Genomic DNA, 24,294 nt, shown 5'->3' on the forward strand with positions numbered 1-24,294 from the left:
TTGAAGGCCCTGCAGGCCAAAGTGACAGTAAATGGTCACTGAGTTGTGAGAAAATACAAGGGGGAAGGGGCGGTGGGGGAGGAAGAAGAAAGGTGCTCCGAGGATTGATGTGTGATCCGGTTTTGTTTAATATCTTCATTAATGATCTGGAAGAGGGGTAAATAGCCTGTTAATTAAATTTGCAAATGAGACTAAATTGGGAGATGTTGTAAACATGCTCAAGGACATAGAAGTAACATGAAGGCACCTTGAGAGGCTGGAAGGATGGGCTTCAATAGAAAAAGCCAAAAGCATGTGTGTGTTCTAGAAGGAAAGGATGATCAAGAAGAGTACGAGCCCTATGCATGTGTACTTCTGTTCTCTTGTTCCTTCATTTGTTCTCTCAGTGGTTATTCTAGCAGACACAGTGTATGCCTGCCAATACCACTCAGTGGCATTCACTCTACACACCTTGAAGCCTGCTCATTGATTCAGCCTGAGGACTTTATTCCCGCCACAGCAGCAGCACAAGCCAGAAATGAGGGGAAGTTAATGCCTCAGAAACAACTCTCACCAATGATGAATGGGGGAGTGAGATAAATACCTCCACCTTCTTTGCCCTTCAATTTGGGTAACTCTGGATGTCTCCCACAATTCCCCAGCAAGACTGAGCTCCAGCTGCCCACAGAGGTAACTGGCTTGACTTTTACTCACCTCCAAACCACGCTGAGCGGGCACACCTCCTCTTGCACTCAAATCCTCGTCTCGGTCTCCTTCTGTGGGAACTCAATCCAAGGCGTTTATCAATTCTTTCCATGTGCTAAGCACTGAGCTATATAAGATCAGGTCTTTGCCCTCAGGGAGCAGGCTTGATCTGCTAACCGAATAGCGAATGTTAAATGGATGTAACTCTCTGTAATATCCTCATGTCTGCCATAGGCCATAAGGGAATCTTGGTTTCCAAATATTCAATATGCTCAAGAAAGCACAGGACATTCTCTTCCTCACCCCCTTCACTAGGTTCTTCACAATATTCTCAGTTATAACATCCTTCTTCTCCCTTTCCACAGTTGTAGTGAGGACTCTCAACTCCCCAACACTTCAGTCTTGGATCTGAGATGGAGGGCTTCCAAGCCCCCCATTTCAATCTGCCTTGCACTCAGCAGTAAAAATCCTCCCTCCCTTAGCTACCACTCTGATCATATCATGGCCCTTTGGGTGACACTATAATGATGTCCGACTGCCTCAGAAGTTCATTAAGCCCCTTCATCAGGAATTTGGGCTGCTGTTTCAATGCCTTCCCTCTTTACCCATTGGTCTCCATTTTTCTGCCCATATCAGCCTACATTTTTGCATCTCCCTGCTTCTCCCTGAAACTGAACTATTTGCCCCTATTCTGAATTTTTACTCATGTCGTTTCTTTTCCTTAAAAGGTCTTTCTAATGCCTCGTCTTCAAGTCATTTCTCACTCTTCTGGGATCCTGCTAAAGAATCCCCTCTCATAAAATCTTTCTAAGTTAGCTGTTCCCAACTCTATTACCCACAAGACTACCTAAAAGCCCCCAAATCTCTAAGATGTTAAGAATAGTGTCATATACTAGTACACCTCACTCACAAAGTTTTTATGAAGATGTAATTGGACAATGTGTGTAAAAATTCTTTGTAAATGATAAAGCACCACACTATCATAAATATGACTCCTTCACTTGTTTTCTTCTTCCTTCTTTGTTTTGTGGTAGAAAGAATAATGATTGTGTTCTCTCCTTTTATTTTACATGTTTGACATTTACATTGGATACTTTCTTAAGTCAGGGGCCACATCTATTTCTTTTGTAGTTTTCCCTACTTCTATATACATGCTAGGCATCTCAAAATGTGTGCAAAAATGTTAACGATTGATTGGCCATCCTATTGTACATGAACACCATCTTTAGGTGACTTACTAAGAAGTACATTGCAAATTTTATTTTCTAAAGATGGCTGCATAGATAGATAGATAGACAGATAGACACATGCATACATATATAGCACATGTTCTTCTCACAGTGTGACTGACATTCCTCCCACTGAGAGGTGAAGTTTATTTCTCTCCCCTGAGCAAGACATTGTAACTGCCTCAGTGAATAGAATGTGGGAAAAGTGATGCTGTGTGACCTCTGAGGCTAAGTCATAAAAGATGATGCAATATGGTTTCCACTTGGCTGTCTCTCTGGTTCTCTTTCTCTCTGTATATATATGCTCACCCTTGGAACTTAGCCACCACGCTGTGAGGCAGTCTCAGTTATGACTCAACCAATAGCTAACATCAGCTCCTAGAAAGATGGTTTCAGCCCCTAATCTTTGAGCTGCCCCAGAGGCAAATCAACCTTGCTGATTTTTTAACAAAAGAAATGTTGCCATTCTTAAATTTTGGGTTCATTTGTTACACAGCCATTGTAACTAAAACAAAGTGTATTTTAGTGGGTCAGTGAGACATACACAGATAGGGTATCCAATACACAGTTAGAAATTTCAAGTTTGCGTCTCATAGGAGAGGCCAGAGTTAGAACTCTGTGGGTGGTAGTTTAATCCATAAAAGTAGGTGAGATGGCCCAGAAAGAACAGGCTAAAAACTCTAAGGCCTGGGGAATGCTTACATGTATAGAGTAGATTAAAGAAGACGGCATCCTTCAGCTCTCAACTCAAATATCTCTGATCCCCTGAGATGAAATCTAGTCCTCCTCTTAAATGACCTCTCAGCATCTGACACATCTCCCTTGCAATACATATCACAATAACTATTCAATAATTAACCATATAATTTATTACTTAATTTCTAATTTACCCAATAGAATATATAAGATCCTGGAGAGCAAGGACTGAGTCGGTCCTGTTCACTATTGTATCCCCAGAGCTTAATGTGGTATAGGAGGGGAGGTTCTAATAAACAAGTGAAAGAATATTTTAAATGCTGGCATGAAGTAGGTTGAAAACTGAAAAATTTTCCATTGGATTTAGTAGATCTCTAATGACAAAAAAGAGACTCCATTTAGCAATGAGTGAGGAAGCTAGGCTATGTCAAGATTCTAAGTTTGACTGCATTTCACCTGGAAATCCACATGATTTGCTCCAAGCCATGTAGCTTGTTTATGCATAGTCCAGCTCCAAAATGTCTAAGTCTCTAGAAAAATCTGGGAAGTATTGTGATTGACTATTATAGTGAACATTAGACATGTCTTTCCCCAACATAAAGAGATTGTCCTCAGCCTTGCTTCCATTTTGGCTTTAGAGAATTAATGATTTTACCAGAAATTATATATCACAGAGATGTCATTTTTGATCACTAAGCAAAGCATTGGAACTTTGGTGCCAGGAGGGAAATGTAACACTCTGAATAATTATCTTAAGCAATTAATTTCTACATGCAAAAGAGTCATTAGGAGGATATATTTCATTCTAAATACTAAGCCTGAGCCTTGGCATGCAGCCATAGGTGCCCTTGTGAAAACTTATCTCTGTTGGTCTCTTGGTGGCACACAAAGTACCCAAAGATTCAGCCCACTTTGAGGAATTCCCCTCTAATCCTTTCTAGTTGTCAGGATGAATCCGTGAGGTAGACAGAGCCTTCTCAGACTCCAGGATACATCAGGATAAGCATGTTCAGAATGGCTTGGACAGGATAGACACAAACCCAGTCCCAGGTCTTATCCTCAGCATGAGGTGAAATCAGAGTTTCTTCAAGTTTTCCAAATGTAAAGAATAAACAGATTCTTATGGTTCAAAATGGATTCCCACTACCCTTATTTTGACCCCCTGGACCTTTCCTTGGAAAATCCTCCTCTTTGTTATCATTCTTTAGGGCCTAGAAAGTACACTCTACTCCTATTTGATGCACCAGGGTGTCCTGGAGATTCTCTTGGGTGTCCATAAATTTCCCACAGCAATTAGGGCATCAATGGCGTGAGAAGATTCAAGGGAAGTATCAAAAGTGGAACCATGGCTACTGTGAGTTTGTGTAGCCCCATTGGAGGCATGAAGAAAGCTGTTAGAAGGGAACACATGTGATGAGGCAGGAGGATCAACCAGGTTTCCAGTAGGAAGTCTATAAATGCAGTTTCTCCTCTACCAGGTGGTCAACTTGGCTATTCATCTGCAGGTTGTGGGAAATCAAGAAGAGGATAAGGATATCAAAGACTTTAATTGGCATCTTCCAAGACCCTAATGAAAACAGAGGACCACAATTAGACCCTAGATAACCAGATAGCCTGTGAAAGTGGGAGATTTCTTTGTCCAACAAGATAGCAGAATTGGTGTTCATGGGGGACTGGTGCAAGGGGTGAAATGTTCTATTTTCTGGTACCCACAATGAACTAGTTGTCATGGCCATTGGTGGGGAGCAGATCAGACAGGAAGTCCATTTTGATGACACTTGCTTAGGCAATCATTGGCCTTGACCTGGGAACAAAGGTTTATGGACAAGGTTATATAAACATATAATTTGGAGATTTCCAAAGTTCTCACAGGCAATGTTCAGAGTTTTGAAGACAATGGTGTAATATCTCTCCCTGGAATGGGAACAAGGACAGAAGTGTCTAGAACCTGGCACTTCCAAAGATTTAATAGCACTCACATTTGTGTTTGAAGATATCAGTTTTGATGGCATAAAGCCAGAGTCAGGGTTCTACCTGAATCTAAGATTTAACTCAGAGAATCCAATCTCTGCCATAGTCAGAGCCATTTCTGGGACCAAAACAAACCACTTCCCCTTCAAAGAAGTAGAATGTGTATCAACAATAATACACAGAAAATACAGAAATCGTTGGCCAGCATGGATTGTATAGGAGATCTTCCATCCTAGGACCACTCTGATTCCTTGTCTGGTATGATGAAGTTGCCTTGGCTGGATTGCATATGACCCAGGAATTCCACCTCTAAGTTCGTACACCTGAATTTCTTTTGACTGCCCTGCAGGTAGTATGCTTTAGATGGGCCAGGACTGCCAAGACAAAAGCCTCATCCAAGGCCAGATCAAGCAAATAAGTCTAGATATAAACTATGTTACATAGCACCCATCTTATTCATTAAATGTTCCAAGTCTTTGGTGGCAACACCAAATACCAGTGGACTAATTTCAGAACTGGAGATAAAAACCCATGGCAGAGCTTTTACAGGATCCCAGGGACATTGGCAAAAGCAGGCTAAGTACCTCTAAGAGGGCATGGCTTAATATTTAGGGCTAAAATCAAAGAAGCCCACCTTTCCAGTTTGACTCATGTTTCTGAAGATACTGTAGGGTATAGAACAAGGGTTCTCAAAGAGTGGTCTATAAACCAGCATCATCAACACCACCTGGCAATTTGTTAGAAATGCAGATTCTTGAGCCCCACTCCAAACCAACTTAATCATCAACTCTGGGAATGAGGCCCAGCAATCTGTGTTGTAATGAGCCCTCTAGGAGATTCTGATACCTGCTAAAGTTTGAGAACCATTGGTGTACTAGGACTGAATCCAGACTTGCTTATACCATGAGACCTTGAATAAGTGAAACATATCTCCTGCCCTCAGTTTCCTCATCCATGAAAAAGGGGATAATAATAATAAAAAACCTTCACCAGAGGAGTGTTATGAAGATTAAGCAAAACAATGTTTGCAAAGCACCTAGTGCATCATCTCTCACACTGTAGCTACACAGTAAATACTGATCACGTTTCCTCCCTCCCTTTCCCCTAAGACTCACAGATTACAAGATAGTGAAGCCTTTGATTCCAGGGACATAGCTTTAACTTAAACTATGGTGGATTGTGCCTTGTCCCATGAACTTTGCAAGAAGGAACCCCTGTTACTAGTTTGCTCTCACGTGACTTATATCAAACTGAGAGAGACAAGGTTGCAGAATGCACTGACACATAGCCTTGCTGGGAAAATCTTTGGCCATATTGAGTCTTTCTAGTTCAAGTTAATGCTAACTTTCTGCTGGCTTATTTATCATCAGGAACAGATACCCGAGATACTAGAGCCTCCACAATCCCCATGAATGACCAGACACCTGAAGACAAGGTCATATCTCTAAGGCAGTGACCCTGTTTCTCCGACCTCAGAACAGTACCTCTTTTGACTTTCTCATCATTATGTAACTTAATCACATGTCCCTGGCATCCTCAGCACTCACTCGAAGGGCTAATTGGTTTGTTTCCTTGTATTTCTTATGCTCAAAAGAAAGGCAACATGTCCATGTCCCAATGTCCCAACCACAGAATGAGGCATTCTAATCTCACCGTTTGTCATGACGCAAGCAAGCAAATGTCACCTCAGTAAATGCTAATGGAAATGAATTGACTTTAGAAACCAAAAACCCGTGAGTCATAAAGAATTACACTCGACTCTGTGAACAATGGGGTGATAATGGTAATAACCTACGTCTGAGGAGAGTTTTTCAGAGAATTGAAAACATTTTACAATTAAGTGCCATGTTGGTGCTAAATTTATTAGTGGGTAATTGGACGCAGCCTTAGCAAAACTCAGGCTAGACAGTACCGCCCCTACCCAGTGGGGCACTATTCTTTCCGTCACTACCAAATAAGCTTCTCCCAGCATTCTCTGGCAACAGGAAAATACAGCAGCTTTGAATCTGAACTCTAGTGAGCCACATCGAGGTTATCTCAAAAACATTGCAACTAAAAATATATCTATCCTTCCACAACATAGAAAGATAATCCACATCCTAAGATTTATTTTTTCAGAATAATAATGGTTTCAGCAGGAGTGCTATATCATACAGTGGAGTTCAAGCATCCTTTTCAAATTTATTCGAATCTTAATGCCAAGGGCATTGAATTAATCTCTGTGCTTGATCCTGAAGAATGCTTGTGGGAAACACAAATAAGTGGTTAAAAAGGTCCATAAGAATGCAAAACATGTAATTCCATTATGGTATAATATGAGAATGATAGAATATCAACATGATAATGAAGCAAAAGAGAAGGTTCCATCATCCCTGGCTTAGAACACATTTAACAAATGAAATCTGGATAAAAACAGAACTGCTTATAGCAGCTCTAGGGGATGAAAGAAATTACCCATGCAACATGTTTTGTTTTCATGTATCTAACTAGCTAAATTTGGTAATTCATATTTGAAAACTGAGAAATAAACCTGGAAACTTCCAACTTAAAATTGTAACAGGACAACAGCTCTGGACATAACACCATCAGCCTTGCCACAAAAATACCCACGAAGACCCGGAAGATGAAATATCACAACAATAAGAAAACTATGATTTGCAGTCAAACTCTTATCAGAATCTTGGAGGAAGACCTACTAGTTAAGAAGCAGATTAAACCAGGTCGGAAATCCATTTTGTGACTCACTATTTTGTGCCTGATGGAAAGTATTCCATTTTCCACCAAGATTCAGGAATTCACCATCTGTGCCAATCGCAAAATTAGACAGCTGCCTTTCCACCACGAGGGTGTTTCTTTTTGAAGATATCAATGCCTTCATGCCTTCCACTCCAGTCAATACCTCTCTTTATACTTCTATTCAAAGACAGAATAGCAATATTAATAAGAATGACAGCAACTAATATTTAAAATTTATAATGCACTGTGGTAAGTGTTTTACAAACATTATCTCACTTGAACTTCACAACACTCCACAATAATAGTAATATCATTACCGTCATTTTAGGAAAGAGAAGCTCAAAGATGTGAAATAACCAAAGTTCACAAAACTGGTCAGAAGTAGAAGTAGGATGTGAACTCAGATTATGAGACTCTGGAGCAAGTAACTATTAGATTATACCACAGCCCTTATAAGACATTTTTCAAGAAATACAGAGAAGCTGAGAGTAACACTTAGTATCACAGGAGATATTGTCTTTCCAGACAATATACTATAAAGGGCAATGGGGAGCAGAGACATGGAGAATTCTAATAGCAGTACATGCAGGGAATTTTCACTTTTGTGCATTCCATCTTTTCGGAATGTGGAAAGAAAATTCCATCTCAGTCCTAAAGAGTCACCCTGGAAATAAAATCTAGCTAGACCTCTGAGATGTTTTCAGCACCAGAGAGCAAATGAAACATCCTTTCTATTTGAAGACAAATAAAGAAGGAAAATATTAAAACACGAAGAATGAGGGGCTAATTGAATAAAAATAGAAAAAATTTATTATAAAAATTCAGAGGATGAGCAGACTTCTGAAAAATACTATTTATAAAAACTAGAATTGGGAAAAATGATCTGGCATCATCATTTAAATAGAGAATGACCTGGCCTCCATGAGGCAAAAAGCGAACATCACTAAGAGATAAATAATTTAGGTGAAAGTCAGCAAGATGAGATTAAAAGTGATACAGATCAGACAGAAAAGGCTTCAGGAAAATTAGAAAAGCAGTATTAGAATATAAAACTACATTGGAGGCAGTAAAAAGCATAACTGGTGTTGCAGAAAATCAATCAGTAATATGGAGGGCAAACTTAAGTAGCTCTCCTGGAATCCAGACAAAAATTAAAATGATGGGAGAAAATATGAAAAACATACAATGGAGATCAAACTTAAAAAGTAGAATAATTAAAATAAACACAATGTCCAAAGTCAGAATCAAAGAAAATCTTCCTGTAGAGAAAAAAAGAAATATGAGTATGTTGATCCAACAATTCATCATGTTCCAAGAAAATCATTGGGGTGGAGGGAAATCACATGGCCAATCCATAAATATATAGGATAAAGGTTTCTTTTTATTGAGGTAACATTGGTTTATAATTTTATATAAATTTCAGGTGTACATCATTATATTTCAACTTCGGTGTAGACTACATCATGTTCACCACCAAAAGTCTAGTTGCCATCGGTCGGATAAACTTTTAAATGTTACACATTTACAAGCAGAAAAGAAAGCCAATTTGTACACAAAGAAATAAAAGTCTGGCCTCATACATTTTAATATTAAATGCTAAAAAGCAATAAGCAATGACTAACACATTTTGAGGACAAAATTGTAAACCAAGAATATTATACCCTGCCAAGTCATCTTTCTGAGTAAAGGAACAGAAACATAGCCTTAGAGAGGCAAGACATCTGGGCATGTATCTGCCCTTATCCGCCCTTCCTTTAAATTTAGAATTAAAATTAGGAACTCAACCCAGGGGAAGTCCTATTATAAAAAGATTGATGGACTCTGCTGTAGGATATCTCCTCAAAGACCCACACCTGAATGAACCAAGGAACCTGCAGTGGCGGTTGAGGCAGTGGGAGGCAGCTTTTCACTCAGGATAAACATTTTTTTAAAAAACACTTTAATAATGAATTGTTACTCTTAATTATTCAGATTTAAGGAATAATTCTGGAAAAAATTCAGAAATTCAAATAAATATAAATACCATTATACAAAAATTCCCACCCACTTAAAAAGATAGGGGAAAGAAATTTTGAGATCATCTTTAATGGATAGAATATTTTTCCTTTTTTTTATTTACCACATTTCCTTCAAGGAGCTCATATTATTTAATAAAAAAAATAATAAAAGAGAAAATAGAACATTCAGAATTCATCATATTTCATCTAAAAGGATCAATATCTTTGGCTTCACTCTGCGAGCACTGAAGCTTTCCAAGTAGCTATTTTAAAGAAGTAGGACACTGCTTCTGGCTGGTTGTGTTCTCTGCACACTGACTGGTGTGGAAAGGGGGCTGACAAGATGACCTCTATGGCCCCTGTTCAAAAATACGATGGCTCTTCTGATCCGGGAAGCTCGACCAAAGCAGTCAGTCAATCCTGCGGTTGAGCTTGCCCTGGAAGGCAAGGCTTGTCGACTACGGGTGCATTTCAGAAGCTTGCTTCCCCAGATTTTTTAAATAACTTTTTTTTTCTAATTACAAATGTAGCCATCCTTATGACAGAAAATTTGGAAAACTCTAAGATATATAGGAGAAAATAGAAAATCTCCTATACTCTCAGATTCAGCATCATGATTTTTCATTTCCAAGATTGCTGAGAGGCAAGTCATTTAAAGGCAGGTCATCACGTCCCAAGCGGTGGCCACAGTCTCCATGGCTCCACTTTGGAAAGGGGACACAGGGACTTAGGCAGTGATGCAGGAGGATTTGAGAGCTCCTCATCTGAGCTGTCCAGACACTCCAAGCTCAAATAAAATTCATAAGATAACACCCATGGAAGCACTGTATCAACTCTCAAGGATTATACAAATGGTGTTTGTAATTATTCTCAGGAGCAAATGAGTTGGTGTCTTGGTATTGTCTGATCACACAAAGGGGAATTGGTTTCCAAGGAACATTTTCTGAATTTCCTGCCTTTGGAGGTGTTGCTGCCATTTCGGCTTTTCTTTGCGGTGTCAGGCTGCTCTCTGGCATTTCATCTCCCACAAGGATCTGGCAGGGCACGCGGTTGATCCTGGCAGACACACGCCTTGTCTCAGGAAATCGCTGCTCCGTTCACGGCGCCGCACACTTACGTCTGGTGTTCAGATCTGTTTTGACCCCAAATAAGAACACCACTTCAAATGCTTCATTTTAAAGCACAGTACAGGCAACAAGACTTGCCTCCCAGAAGAAAGCAGCAAGAGCCCAGCAATATTGTAAGCATATGCGTCAATGCATATCTGCTTCCTAATCGCTGTAGGTTATTTGCCTATCGACATGTGAATGATGTTAGAGTGAAGCCTCTTGAGAAAGGATTGAAGAGGAAAAGTTGTAAGTTGTCAGGGTGTGAGGTGGTGGGGTATATAGAGATTTTTGACAGCCCCTTCTCCTTAGGTTCCCGCCCCTCCAAAATGGGCTTTAGCCTTTTATCCCTTATTCTGGAAACCCTCTTCTCTAGCCTAACCTAACACCACTTCCTCCTCCTTTCCCAGCCACCTCCCTGGCTGCTCTTTCCTGGTCTCCTTACTCACTTCTCCTTCTCTGCTTAACCTTTAAATGTTGGCGTGATCTCAGCCTACAGCTTCTGGAGAGCCAGGCTCTCATCTGATGGTTTACCACTGTATCCTCAATGCTGTGAATAACGTCTAGCACTGAGCAGATGCTCACTAAATATTTTTGAGTGAGTGAGTGAATGAATGAGTGAATAAATTGCTGACAAACTCTCCATTTCCTTAACACAATGTTTCCACACACATCCAAACAATTCCTTCTCATGCTCAGAGCCGCCCATCATTGCTAGGACATGTCACTGAATAAGATTCACGGACCTACCTGTCACTCCATACCCAAGGACCTCCCTCCCTTATCAGGCGGCCTAAAGTGGATCCCCTGTCTCAAAATCAACTCTCAACGGACGTCCCCCTCCCGACTCTTCCTTAGTTTTCCAAACTCCTTGCAACCAAAAGAATTACAGTGTCTTGTCAGCAGTATTTTCCCACCCCTCAGCAAGGGAAACTCAATCCATCACAAATACTCTGACCTTCTGGGGAATTCCCTCAATATTTCTCCTCTATTGGAAAACTCCAAAACACTCTCTGCAGGGTGGGGTCATTTAAAATCACTGCTTTCAGAAACCCATTATCACCTGAGGGCCAACGAGGTCATTTTTCCAAGCCTCAGTTTCCCCTTCTTTGAGGTGGGTGTAACAATACGGAAAGGATTTGATAAAATAATGCGCCAGAAAGCATCTAGAACAACACTTGGAACACCAGAAGCATAGAAAAGACACTGGTTGAATTTGAGCCTTTACAATCCCCATTTCCATTTACATTCTCATCCTGATGAACAGTAAACAGAAAACTACATGACACAGGAGTGGTGCAGGAGGTGCCATTGAGAAAAAAGACTTTGAATTGGAGGAGGAGGGAGACTTTCACTGAGACTGAAAATGACTGTGCAGCCAAGTGGTGAAGGCATAGAGTGGGGAGGCAAGAGGAAGGATGGTGACTGGGCGTGATAAACTGGTCCTCCACCATCCAGAGCAGTGCTGAGAGAAATTGCAGCAGCTCAGACATCAACGATTTTCAGAGGGCCGGGACCCGGAGGAAGCACTTCCAGGAAGGAGCGTGGGAATGCCTCCTTGAATCCTGTCTCCTTACTAGCCTCACCCTAGTCCTGGTCCTTCCCAAAGGACACCAACCTCAAGGAACAATACTGTGAAAACCTGGAGGTTCTCCTGCACATCCCTCATGCACTAGGACACCGGTCCCTACACCATCAGCATCTGTGTGCTATGGACCAAGACTCACGTGATTAGGATTCTGGTGGCAGTGGGCAAAGCACTGATGCCACCTTTATATCCCAACCACCAAATCAATCCTGTTTTATATCAACTAATGTTTTCTCACCACTCTGCAGTGGGAGAATCTGTCTTGTATTTTGAGACTTCCCAAGACTGCTAAAAAGGGGGAAATACGCTAAGCCAGCAATAGTCCACAGATCTAATTGTCTAGGAAACTCACAAAAGGATGCCCCTGGCTTGGGCATTACACCTGACTGTAGGTATTCACCCAGATCACAACAGTCTTTAAAATTAATGAATAGGGGCTATCAGCAAGAAAAGAAAATTCTAGTAGAAGTACATGGCTGAAAAAAAAAAAAAAGACTTTATTAAGAACCAGTAACCCACAAGTTCTTCTATGAGGATATGAAATAGAGAGAAATTTAACTTCCATCCTATTTCCCTTGTTTTTTATATCTTTGATGACTGAGACTATCCTTAAAAGGCCAAGTTGTTCTGAATTTGAATATCAGACATGCTTACTTTGAAAGCAATCTTAGGCATTGTCAAATACAATACTTTTACTTTAGGGTTGAGGAAACTGAGGCCCAGAGTGTGTTACTGTTCTGGCCGGAGGTCTCACATGTGAGTCAAGACGGGGACCCAAGAACCTTCCATCATCATGACTTTTTCTCTGTCCACTCACCGCTCCTATGTTGTTCACTCGAGAGTTTTCTTTAAGTCAGCACTTTTTTCCTTACATAAATTCACAACTCTAAATGGAAAACCTGTATCACTTGCCATAAATAAAAGGCCACCTTAAACATGAATAGAATTAGAGAAATAATGTTAAATTCTAAGAAGGCTCTGAGACCACCTCTGTTTAAATAGTGACATTAGGAAGTGAAATGTGTTTGAGAGTTCAAGAAGTACTGAGAGAGAGTAGAAAAGACAATGGTTTTCGCCATATGTGACTCTACGCCATTGAAGGTTTATTTATGTATCAACTGCCATGTGGTTTCATTCTGGAAAGCCCTGCGCTACCCGCTAATACTGGCCAGGAGGCTCACCTCCTCCAGGCAGCCCACCAGAATACCAGAAGTAGTCTTGTCAATGAATTAAGTATCATTTTCTCAGTGGCTATATACTCTTCCTCATCACCCTATTTTGAAAATTAATAACCATTCTTGAATTTTCAGTGATAATTGTTAAGAATGTGCTCATGGAGTTAGGAACACCCTAGAAAAGGAAACTTAATAATAGTTTACAAAACAAAAACTAAGTCTCTAATTATAATCACTGAGATTCAAGTTCCTCTAAAGAAAACAAATGTTTAACGACAAATACCTACTATTCTGTGTCAGGCAAAACATACGCTTTATCTCATCTAATCTCAGAGCAATCTTAGAAGGCAGACATTATCGGCTCCATTTCACATACAAGCAAAGCGAAGCTCAGAGAGGTTAAGTAACTTGCCTCAAGTCACACAGCTAATAGTAGCAAGATTCAAATCCAGACGTTTTATGCCAACTCTGGCTGCACAGTATAATCATCTGGGAGCTTTTATAACGATCAGTGTCAGAGCCTCACTCACATCAATCTTGATTAAATGAGTCTGACATAGAAGCTTGTCATTGTATTTATTTTTAAGCTTCCTAGGTGGTTCTAATATGCAGCCAGCACTGAGAAACTCTTGCTTTATATCATAAACTTTGTTTGCAGTTATGCCCTCATTGCTTTTTCTGTTATTTGTCAAATCTGCTTTCCTATATTTCCTTTCTCATTTCCTAGTGAAATTTCAGAGAGCAGGAGAGACCAAATCTAGAAGCAGCAGGTCCCTGCCCATTGGTAGGGAGCCCCAGTCCTAATTCTGTTCTGATTTAACTGGGACCTTGGGCAAAGTGCTCAACCTTGGTTTCCTCGTCTGCAACATGAAGGGACCAGCCTCGGTGATCCACAAGCTCCCTTCCAGCTCTGAATTCCTGTGATCGGGTTCCAAATGCTCAGAGCCGGCTGCAAAGCCCTGTGGACGTACGGCTCCTCTGGCTTCCCGATCTCTCTGCTTCCTTCTTCCCTCCGATCTATTTCTATTTAACGAGTGTGCTCTGCCTGTCTCCCCGATCTTGCTGGCCTGCACCCAGGTCCCGCGATGATTTTTTACGTACGAACATGTTTTCGTTACTAATTTGCTTCTACTTTTTTTACCTAACTCCACTTCACTGCCAGCTGTGGGGACTCTTTTAATATACACAAGTGTCCTTCCATGCATCTTAATTGAGCATAATCATTTTCTAAAAGTCATCCCAAAGTGGGGGCCAGGGCCCAGTGGTTAGGGGTGGGGAGAAGAGATCACAGAAAAGAGGTAAGTCATTAAGTTCATTACAAGATAAATGTCATTATCAGATTAACCCCAAAACCGGACAGGGACGTTAAAATTCAAATGTGTGCATGTGTACACAAACACACACACACACGTCTTTCCAAATTTTAAAATACTTCCCATATCTCTGTTCTGGATCCATTTTCTCATATAAATTATTTAACATAGAAGAATATTTTTCAGAGTATGGATCATTTCACTCCATGGAATTATTTTACTTGTTTCTGTTTGTGCCTTTGTCAGTTTGTTTCTTAGACATACAGCCCTCAGGATACGTCACCATGAAGCAATTTAGAGAAACTCGAAACACAGGTTAGTACTTGCCCCCATCCTATGTTGTACCTAAATCTAAGTGCAAGGAGTTCCCAGAGTTCCAAAAGTCTGGGCCAATGCCAAGGGATGGTGTGAGCAGTGGGCCATGCCCTTCCGATGGGCTCCCATCACACGGGCTACACCTTATCTCAGCACAGACTCCCTTCGTCACTAGCCCCAAATTTCCCTTAATTGCAGCAGGCCTTGGAAAATTTGTGACATTAACTCTAAGGCTGATTATTCCACAATGACACTGAGAATTTTTTAGGGCATGACAGACTTCATGAAGCGTTTGAACAGCTCCATGTCCCACAGGAAGAAAGAACAATTTCCAGGCGGTGCCAGGACAGAGTATGGGGAGCGTCCGACAGTTTTTCTGAAGGAAACAATTCTGTTGATTGGAACAGTATTTTGCAAACGACTGTTTAGTTTTCATAGGTTGCAGCTTTTTAAAGTCTCCTAACATCAGTTTTACATTTATCCTTGCTGTTGTTACTTTTTTTAAGTGGAACTAGTAATCAAGCCTTTCAGGGCAAGTTTATTGTTTTGGATACAACTGGTCCTCATCCAACTCCACACGACTACCTTCCCACTATGAGAGGGAAGAAAAGTTTTCAGTTCCTTTCATTATTCCTCCTTTGTCATAAAACCGTGGATGTGTTTTTGATTTCCAGAGAGAGAGAGGAGGGCGTGTTTATGGTTTTGCCTTTATTTTTAGACTACGCTCTTCAATTCTTCTAACAGTGTATATTGTTATAGCAATCTCAAGTTTTAATTTATTTATCGTTAAAATGCTAATTATGCATTTGCCTTGTTTTTACTGAAACTAAATAAGTACAAAGTTAACTAAGAACATTTCCAAATATCCTATTAATGTAAAATCGAGCTTGAATGTAGTCAAGTCTTGACAACCGGTGGGACAGAAGCCCCGTGGGGATTTTAGACCCAGGCAGTCTCTTTGGGATGAGGTCGCTAGCCATTTTAGCAATGAGGCATCTAACTTATTCCAGTGGCTACTTTTAATAAAAAGAAGCATATGGACCATGGGGAGGGTACTATACCTCCATTATATTCCACCTTCCTATGGACAACAGCAAACAATGCCGTTAGTGAAAGCGTGAGAAGTCTCCAGTCTTTAAAATGAGTATTATGGGAGTGGCCTCTGAAGTCCCTCCAGGACCCATGCCACCAGCCATCCTCTACAGAAATTTCGCCATTACGTCAGGATGTTGGGGCTGAATGGAACCTGGAGACCACTCAGCCCTGATCTCTATCTTATACTTGAGGAAACTGAGGCCCAGACATGGGAACATAGTCACAAACACTTAGCAAGTTAACGACAGAGCCATTAGTCCACAAGCCTGGCCCCCTGCATCTCAGAACAGTGCTCTCTCCCAAAGTGAGCCCAAAGCCTCATCGGCAGGTAGCAGCAGAGGACACTGTTCCCATCTACAGGCTTGGAAATAACTCTTTAACACATGCCCAGCTCTGTGTGAAGTGCTTTGCCCACGTTATCTCATTTAATTCTCATAACAACCCTGTGAGGTAGGTATTAATACAGATAATTCAACTGCAAAGCAGAGAGTTAAGTAACTTGTCCAAGGTCATACGGCTGGTAAGCACCAGATTCAGAATTCAGTCTTGGGTCCTCTGTCTCCAGAGCCCACGGTCCCACCCACCACTTAGTCTGTCTCCTATAACTGCTTCTCTCAACTCTTTGATGCTGCAGACCAGCACATCCCACAGGCTGCACAGACTGCCCATGACCTTCTACCCTGACCCCAGAACTCTGAAAATGAGTTCAGGCAGCAAGCAGATATCACCAGATCTCAGGGAAAGTGAGTGTCTCCCCAGCACCAAGAAGTAAGTAACGACTGATCCAACAACTCATGGTAATCCCATTCCCCTGCATCCGTGACTGTGTAGGGCAGTTGTGTGATATCATTCCAGACAATGAGAAGTAAGGGTAGAATTCTCAAGGCTCTCCTTACTGTCTAAAAAGACAGAGCTTCAGAAGATAAGACCCTTAGCCTCTGGCCTTCAATTTCTGCTTAGGATGATGGCATGAGCACGTGAAGTCTGGAGCTCAAGCAGCCCTATTGCAAACATAAGGCGACAACCATGAGGGCAAAAAACCAATGTACTGAGGTTTTGAGGATGGAGGAGCAAGACTGTTAGAAAAATTCTGGCTCCTGGATGTTTAAAGACATTGCTGAGCCATTGCACCAACCTAAAAGTGCCTACCTCCATATTTCTTGCTGTTTTCAAAAATTCTATGTCTATTGCCCAGGCCACCATTAATCAGATTTTCTGTTCCTGGAAGCCAGAGGCATTCCTAGCTGACGTGAGCTGTTAGTTCAGAGGTGTGTGGTTTGAGGACAGCTGCCCAATCCCATGGCCAACCTCACCTTCTTCGTAAAATGTGTGCTAGTGGAGTCATATCAAGGTTTTACAACCTTGGGTGTTACGTTCCGTATCATTTAACAAAAATCTTGAAGCATTTGCCAGATGCTAATGTACTGTCATTTGAAGTATGGACTTTTGACTAAGCCACGAGGAAAATAAATCCTGCTTCTCTGAGGAATTTAGATATAGGGACATATACCCCACATATGTGTAGCCATATATTAAAAAATAATTATTTTATATCCACCATGGGTTGGTAAATCACAAGATTATTCAGTACTCAACAGCAAGTTGATAAGAATTCAAACAGAATCCAAGTCTTAGCCCTTCAAGTTCAGCCTGAACCATATGCACCATAATACTTCAGTCTACAGATCGCCCACAGAAAGATTTTAAAAAAAGGGCAACGCCTGAGAATCTCTACAGAGAGCCCATTCTTGCAACGTTTCCCTCCCCAAATCTACAATCCTTTTCCTTCACCTCCCTATAACCATAATCTAGAATTAGTTTTGAATACATTCATAGTAGGCATAAATTAACATTTGCTGTTTGATTCTTTTATTGTGAAACTCTATTTCAGTACTTTATCACATAGAAACTTTTTCTGAGATGCTCTGGCTCCATGCCTGTCATCCCTGCATTGTTATTTGCTCAATCAACAAACATTGATGCACCATGAGCATCGTGTTGAAAATTTCAGATTCATGTCTGAAAAGGTTGGGTCTTGAGGTTTGTTCTTTTTCAGCAACAACAAAAATAGAAGTGATACCAGCTTGAGGAAGTTGTGGTATCCTCTGATTATTAGCCAAGAATTCCATCCCCAGTCCTGGGAAGGGGAACTAGAACTGGTGATGCCGCATTCTCTCTACTCTCCTGTTGGGAGAAGAAGCAGTGTGAGCAAAGTATCCTGTTCAAATGCTGTAAGACAACAGCGTGATGTTCCTTGAGCTCGTTCCTCTTCCATAGGCTTGGATTAAAGAAAAAATTGGGAAGGATGGAATCGCCTTCCTTGTTATCTGGACCTTTTGTATTCAGTAGATCCTTTGGGAGAAAACTAGACAACCAGAGGAGACAACTTGTTTTTCAAAGCCCACTAGAGAGACTCACTGCAAAGACTGAGCTTCTTGAGGGCACAAGGTGTGTTTCTTATTCTTTTTTTACATCCCCAGCACCTAGGATAGTACCCAACACAAAACCGGTACCCAAAAAAATGTGTGTGCTAAATAAACGAATAAACAGCACTTATTATTATTGGGGTTTTATTACTATCATTGTTGTTTATTATACTCTTCATCACCATCATTATTATATACAGGTAGATCCAACTTTGCACTTTTCATTTGAAATACTGTAGATAAAGAAATATGGACTCTAACAAAATACGGTATTCTGGTCTAGTTTTCAAGGTCTGAGCCACCAAAGCATCACAAAATGTAGAGCTGTGTTTAAATGAAATCTTATTTTAAACTTGCATTTTAAAAACCCTGGAATGGAAATCTAAGCTGAGGATCTCAACCTTGTTACAGAGGGAATTATTAGGCCTCTTTTCACTACACTCTAAAGTGAGAAGGTTGTATTGAAGATGCAGCCACAGCTCTGTGTCCTCCTAAAGCACCCACAAGGAACAATCCCTTAGACAAAAGCATCTGATTTTCTGATCAAGCATTGTATTTGTCAGAATAGATGATTGGGGTAGCACTGACAGAAATTTTGTCACATTTAACATTTGTTCATTTCACACTTCAGGCTCTCTCTCGATCGCAGAATTCGTTTCATTGGCATTTGTCATATCTCGGCTATCTTCTTTGTGGATGGTGGCTTTTTTAGGCGACTTTTTCTGAGCTGAGGATTTTTTTCCTAGGATGCCAATCCAATCTGGTATTTCAAAATGCCAACACCATTGGCCCTGCTGGAAACCGATTAAACAATTTCTATGCCTTACAGCTCTTTTCAAGTTGCTGAGTTTTTGATTTTCATTTCTTAAGGCTAAATTTTCACACACACAAAAATTGCCCACTCTTTGCATGCAAATGAAGCAGTTTAGAAATGGAAATTCAAGCACAGTGAGCCCTGCATTAATTTACAAATCCATGGCATATTTAAAATATTTTTTCAAATTGCTTCACACGTTTTGGGTGTGTGACACATCGCCATTTAACTTAGTCAAAGTTATTTTGCTGATAAACTTTAGATAACTCTAAAGAAGGCATCTTCAGGAGAGCTTTGTTATCTGTTCTATTATATATTTTTTTCATTAAAATAAAATGGGATCAAATTTGGGTGAACTAGAGCTCTTTGTAAAGACAGGACTTTCTCACCCCGGTGGGCCTTTTAAAACTTGAGTGAATGGAAGGGGAAAGTAATGGAAGGGGAAATGAATGTCCTTGTGAGTAGAAGTCTATGAAAGTACACGTGTGTATGTCATCAACACTTTACATTTCAACCGCTTGATTTCTGGTTCCTGTAAGAAGAGAACCCAAATGTATCTTCACACCTCTGTAAAGATAAAAATAGGCAATTACCACTAGTCTTCAGCAAAGTATATCCTACTTTCTGTTGTATATTTGAAAAAGAATGTACATTTGGCTCAAATAGGACTATTGAAGGAAAAGACTTTTTTTTATCTTTTCACTTTCTTCTAATCCTCAATGCCGGCAGATTTTAGAACTGACATTCCTGAGATTTTTTAATTTAAAGGAAGTCTTCTATTTATCTATCAGCCTAGTCCTGACCAATTTAGATTCCAGTCAGACTGAAGACTATAGGGTGCCCTACCAGAGAAGAATAATTATAAAGTCATAGAAAATAAGACAGTGGTGTTGGTGCAGAGACAGACAAATAGTCTACGGAACAGAATAGAGAGACCCGAGAAGACCCACACATATATGGAAGATGTGACATTACAAGTAAGTGGAAAAAGTAGGACTCTTCAATAATGGCGCAGGGACAATGGCTTAGCAATATGGAAAAAGGAAAGAAAATGGATCTACCCCTCACAGCGTTCACTAAAATCAATTCCAGATAGATCAATGACAGATGGAAGGGAAAATTTTCCAGTTTTTAGGAAAAAAAATAGAAAAAAATTTTTGCGACCTCAAGATAGGGAAGGATTATTAAACAAGTCACAAAAGAACAAACTATAGAGAAAAAATAGAGATTGATTCAACCATGTTGACTTCCATTATCAGAAGTCACCAAAAAGAGAGTAAAAAGATGAGATACAAACTGGGAGAAGATATCTGCAATACCTATAATTAACAAAGGATCAATATCCAGAAAATAAAGAACTTCTATATTGGTAAGAAAAAGACAAACAACCCAAGAAGGAACAAACAATCCACGGCAGAGGAGATGAAGAGACATTTCATAGATGAGGCAAGATGAATGCCCATTACATACAGGGAAATGTTTATTAATAGTCAGGGAAATGCATAATGAAACCACAATGAGATATCATTCACTCCCACAAAGTGAGCAAACATTTAAAAGTCTGACAATATCAAGTATTAGCAAGATGTAGACTTAAGATATGGAATAACGGGCACCCCCGTATGCTGTTGGTGGGAGCAAGCCACCACTTTGTTACTCTCACTTTGAAATACTGTTTAGCATCACCCAGGAAAATTGAACATGTGCACTCCCCACAATCCGGAAACTTCGCTCCCAGATGTATAGCCAAGAGAAACTCTGCACACGTTTACCAGGCAACATGAATAAGAATATTCATAGCAGCATTGTTCTTCAACGCAAACAACCCAAACATCCATAAACAGGAGAATGTATGAATGAATTATGACACAGTCATACAATGGAATGCAATAAGGCTCCATATGAACGTGGTTGAATCTAAAATGTATCATGTTGAGCAATAAAAAAGCAAATTTTAGAAAAATACGTACAGCCTGACTTTATTTACCTAAATTTCCCAAACAGGCAAAATAAAATAATATATTGTTTAGAAATATCTATACATAAAGAAAAAAGAGGGTGATTCACACGAAATTCAGGTGGTGAATACCTCTAGAGAGAAGAAGGGGCCAAAACAATTACGGGATGTCACACACAAGGCTTCAAAAGGATCAGTACTATTTTTCTTTTTACTGGGTTCATTTTGTCATTATTCTTGAAATTGCACATCAATGTAAAACACATTTTCTTGCAGTTATTACATATTTACATTTTTAAGAAGTTTTTAAAAGAGCTTTCATGTGTGAGGGCCAAATCAACAGCACAAACACAAAGTACCTCCCTTCCTACCCCAGCCCAGTTTGTCTTAAATATTAAGTTATTTCCAAAACTGTTCTGCAAAAGCCATGTGGACTTCCCCTCCCTACACTGCTGGGCAGAGAACGGAGCTGGTGGACAACAGCATTCGGAAAGCAGGGAGGTCCCCGTGTGCACAGATGCTTATCACTGTGGCTCATGTTGTATTATTGTTTTTGCACTGTTATCTGTTTTGCTTGTCTTTCTGCCATGTCATAGGTTGAAAAAACACAGAGACATTTGATGGTTTGTTGACTTGATTCACCAGCCACATTTTAATAACTACTGGGGTGGGTGACATTTGAAAAAAGTCTCCACAAAGAGTCTTGTCCTGAAGCCCCAGTTGAGCACTTTGTGGAAACAGGTATTAAGGGATGTTTTTGCTGAGGAAGCATCTTCACTTTGTATGTATTCATTTAGTCTATACTATTTAGACCCCAAATTTCCTTATGTGGTCCCAAGAAAACGATGAATACGTATTTCCTCAAAGCTTAAATGTGCTTTTCGTTGCTATTTTAACATCTCTGAAACCAGGATGCATTTGCAATCTATGATATGACATAGTGTGATAGCATTTTTTTTCTTTCTTAGAACACAAAATAATGGATTGTCTTTAGATTGATGGTTTCTTAGATTCTCTGGCATATAACATCAAGTCTCAACGGGGATTCCCATTAGCTGAAGGGGGATAAGAAGAAGGGTCCCAGAATACAGAGAGATGAGATGCTACCACACTCCCTAAAGGCTGGAAATGACGGCCTGAGAAAAGTCACACCTGAGAGCCACTCTTGTGGGTGGGAAAGCAGAAGATGGGGAAGGAAGGAAAAGATGGTTGAGTTTGAATCGAAATACTGGTAAATGTTTGCTTCAACTTTTTTGTGTTTTCATTTTAAAACACATATACACACAAAAATGCATTAAACCTCAATTATTAGGGATGTTCTGCAAAACCCTGACTTCAGGAAGCTCAAAGCATAGCTCAAAATGTTCAGCCAGGACAGATACAGGTAGGGACACTGCTATGCAAACCCCAGCCACAGCACCTGCAAATAAAGATCAGCAGCACGGCCAGGGACCACGTCTACTTTCAGCAACGAGAATGAGAACCAGTTCACACCAGCCGATTCCAAGCTCTGAGGACCAGAGTGTTTCCTTGCTGAAGGCAGAAAAAAAAAATGCATCTTACCCCATCCTTAATTTAAAGACTTAAGAGAATTAATAGCCCCCACTTAGGATTTATCTTATCTCCAATAGGGCTGTCTCTGCGCTCCTATATCTGATGGGCAGTTACCAAGCTTGAACAGAAAAATCTCCATAGCTTTTCAGCCCCTTGTACTACATTCATTCAACACACAAGGTTCATTTCACAAATACCTGTTGTTGAGTACTTGGTGGCGGGAATGGAGGCAGATTAAGGCACATTTGACTGAGCTTCAACTCAGAAAACAATGAGTCCAGAGATGTTTCATCATCCGCAGTGCTGAGAGGATAGAAGAGGCTCTTTATCAAAATCTCTGGTTAACAAACAATCTATCATGTTGTCCAGGTGGCCTTGCACAAGTGGTGTGATGTATATGAAAGAAATCTACTTTAAATAATGAGCTGTGATTCATAAATCACCAGGACTGAAAAATCCCCATAGAACAAAAAAAATAAGTAAATAAATCTATGGAGGATGTGGGGGGTTCCCTCTTCACTAGCTAACCCTACTCCGGTTCAACTCGTTTATTTCAGTACCTTGGTCACTGATGTACAGCACTAGATTGAGGATTTACCAAATGATGTGAAGATATATTTTTTATATATGATTTCTAAAAAGAGTTATTTGTTTCTACAACCATTTGAGTGTCTAAGAGCTATTCGATAGGTTGCCATTTAGGAATTACATGGTGCATTTGTGGGGTTGGGCACCAGTTTTCTTTGGGATATCAAAATGAGATGCTTCCTGTGTTCAGCAGGAATTACTTAAACTTGTGGGAGTAGCTTCAACAGCTTTCATCTGCTCATGTCCAGGCCTCCTTAAACCAGGACTTACTAGGAGTGGGGCCTTGCTTGTTTGGTTTGATGTGTTATGGGTAGAGCCAAGCCCAACACCATGTACACACAGCACTTAATAAGTACAGACTGTGCAGAGTTTAAACGGATTTAATCCAAAAAGAAAGGAAGAGCAGAAATTGATCAGCACATGTTTGGCTTGTTTTGAGAAATCAGCATTTATCTGACCTAGCATGGCCCAGATTGATGTGGTCCAACCTGCTCACATCCAGGTAGCAGGTATCCCATATCCCTGAGGGACATCAAGATAGAGATTCTTAACGGCTTCACTTAGAGTAAAGAAAACTTAAACATAGAAAGAATTAACGTAGGTAAAACACCAGACTGGCAGCCTGAGTAGCTCTCTGCCACCTGGCCATTGTAACATCCTCAGAGTTCTTGCCAATGTCATGCTTACTTTCCGCTCCATGGAACAGAGTGCTGGAAACAGATACCAGGTAGTAGTTTGCCTCCAGTGCCCTGATATGTGACAGTCTCCTGCATGAGACTTTTACTCTTATTTGGCATTTGAACTTTTAAATGACTCAGTGATGAATGCTTCGATGCCGCACGTGATAATTGCTTTGGCAGAAAAGGTTGTCTTTGTTCTTGCCCACGCACCTTTTGTATGGAGTTTCCCACTCCTCTTCCCTTATTTATGACTTGTTGACATTCATCTATATTTAGCAAGTGTTTTGCTAATATCCAAGGAGTCATCAAAGGTGCAGCTGTTTCATCTCTACAGGAAACCCCCACTTTAGGAGGCTAGCTCTACTCTATG

The sequence above is a fragment of the Diceros bicornis genome, chromosome 16, assembly GCF_020826845.1.
Source record: "Diceros bicornis minor isolate mBicDic1 chromosome 16, mDicBic1.mat.cur, whole genome shotgun sequence".
Lineage (NCBI taxonomy): Eukaryota > Metazoa > Chordata > Mammalia > Perissodactyla > Rhinocerotidae > Diceros > Diceros bicornis.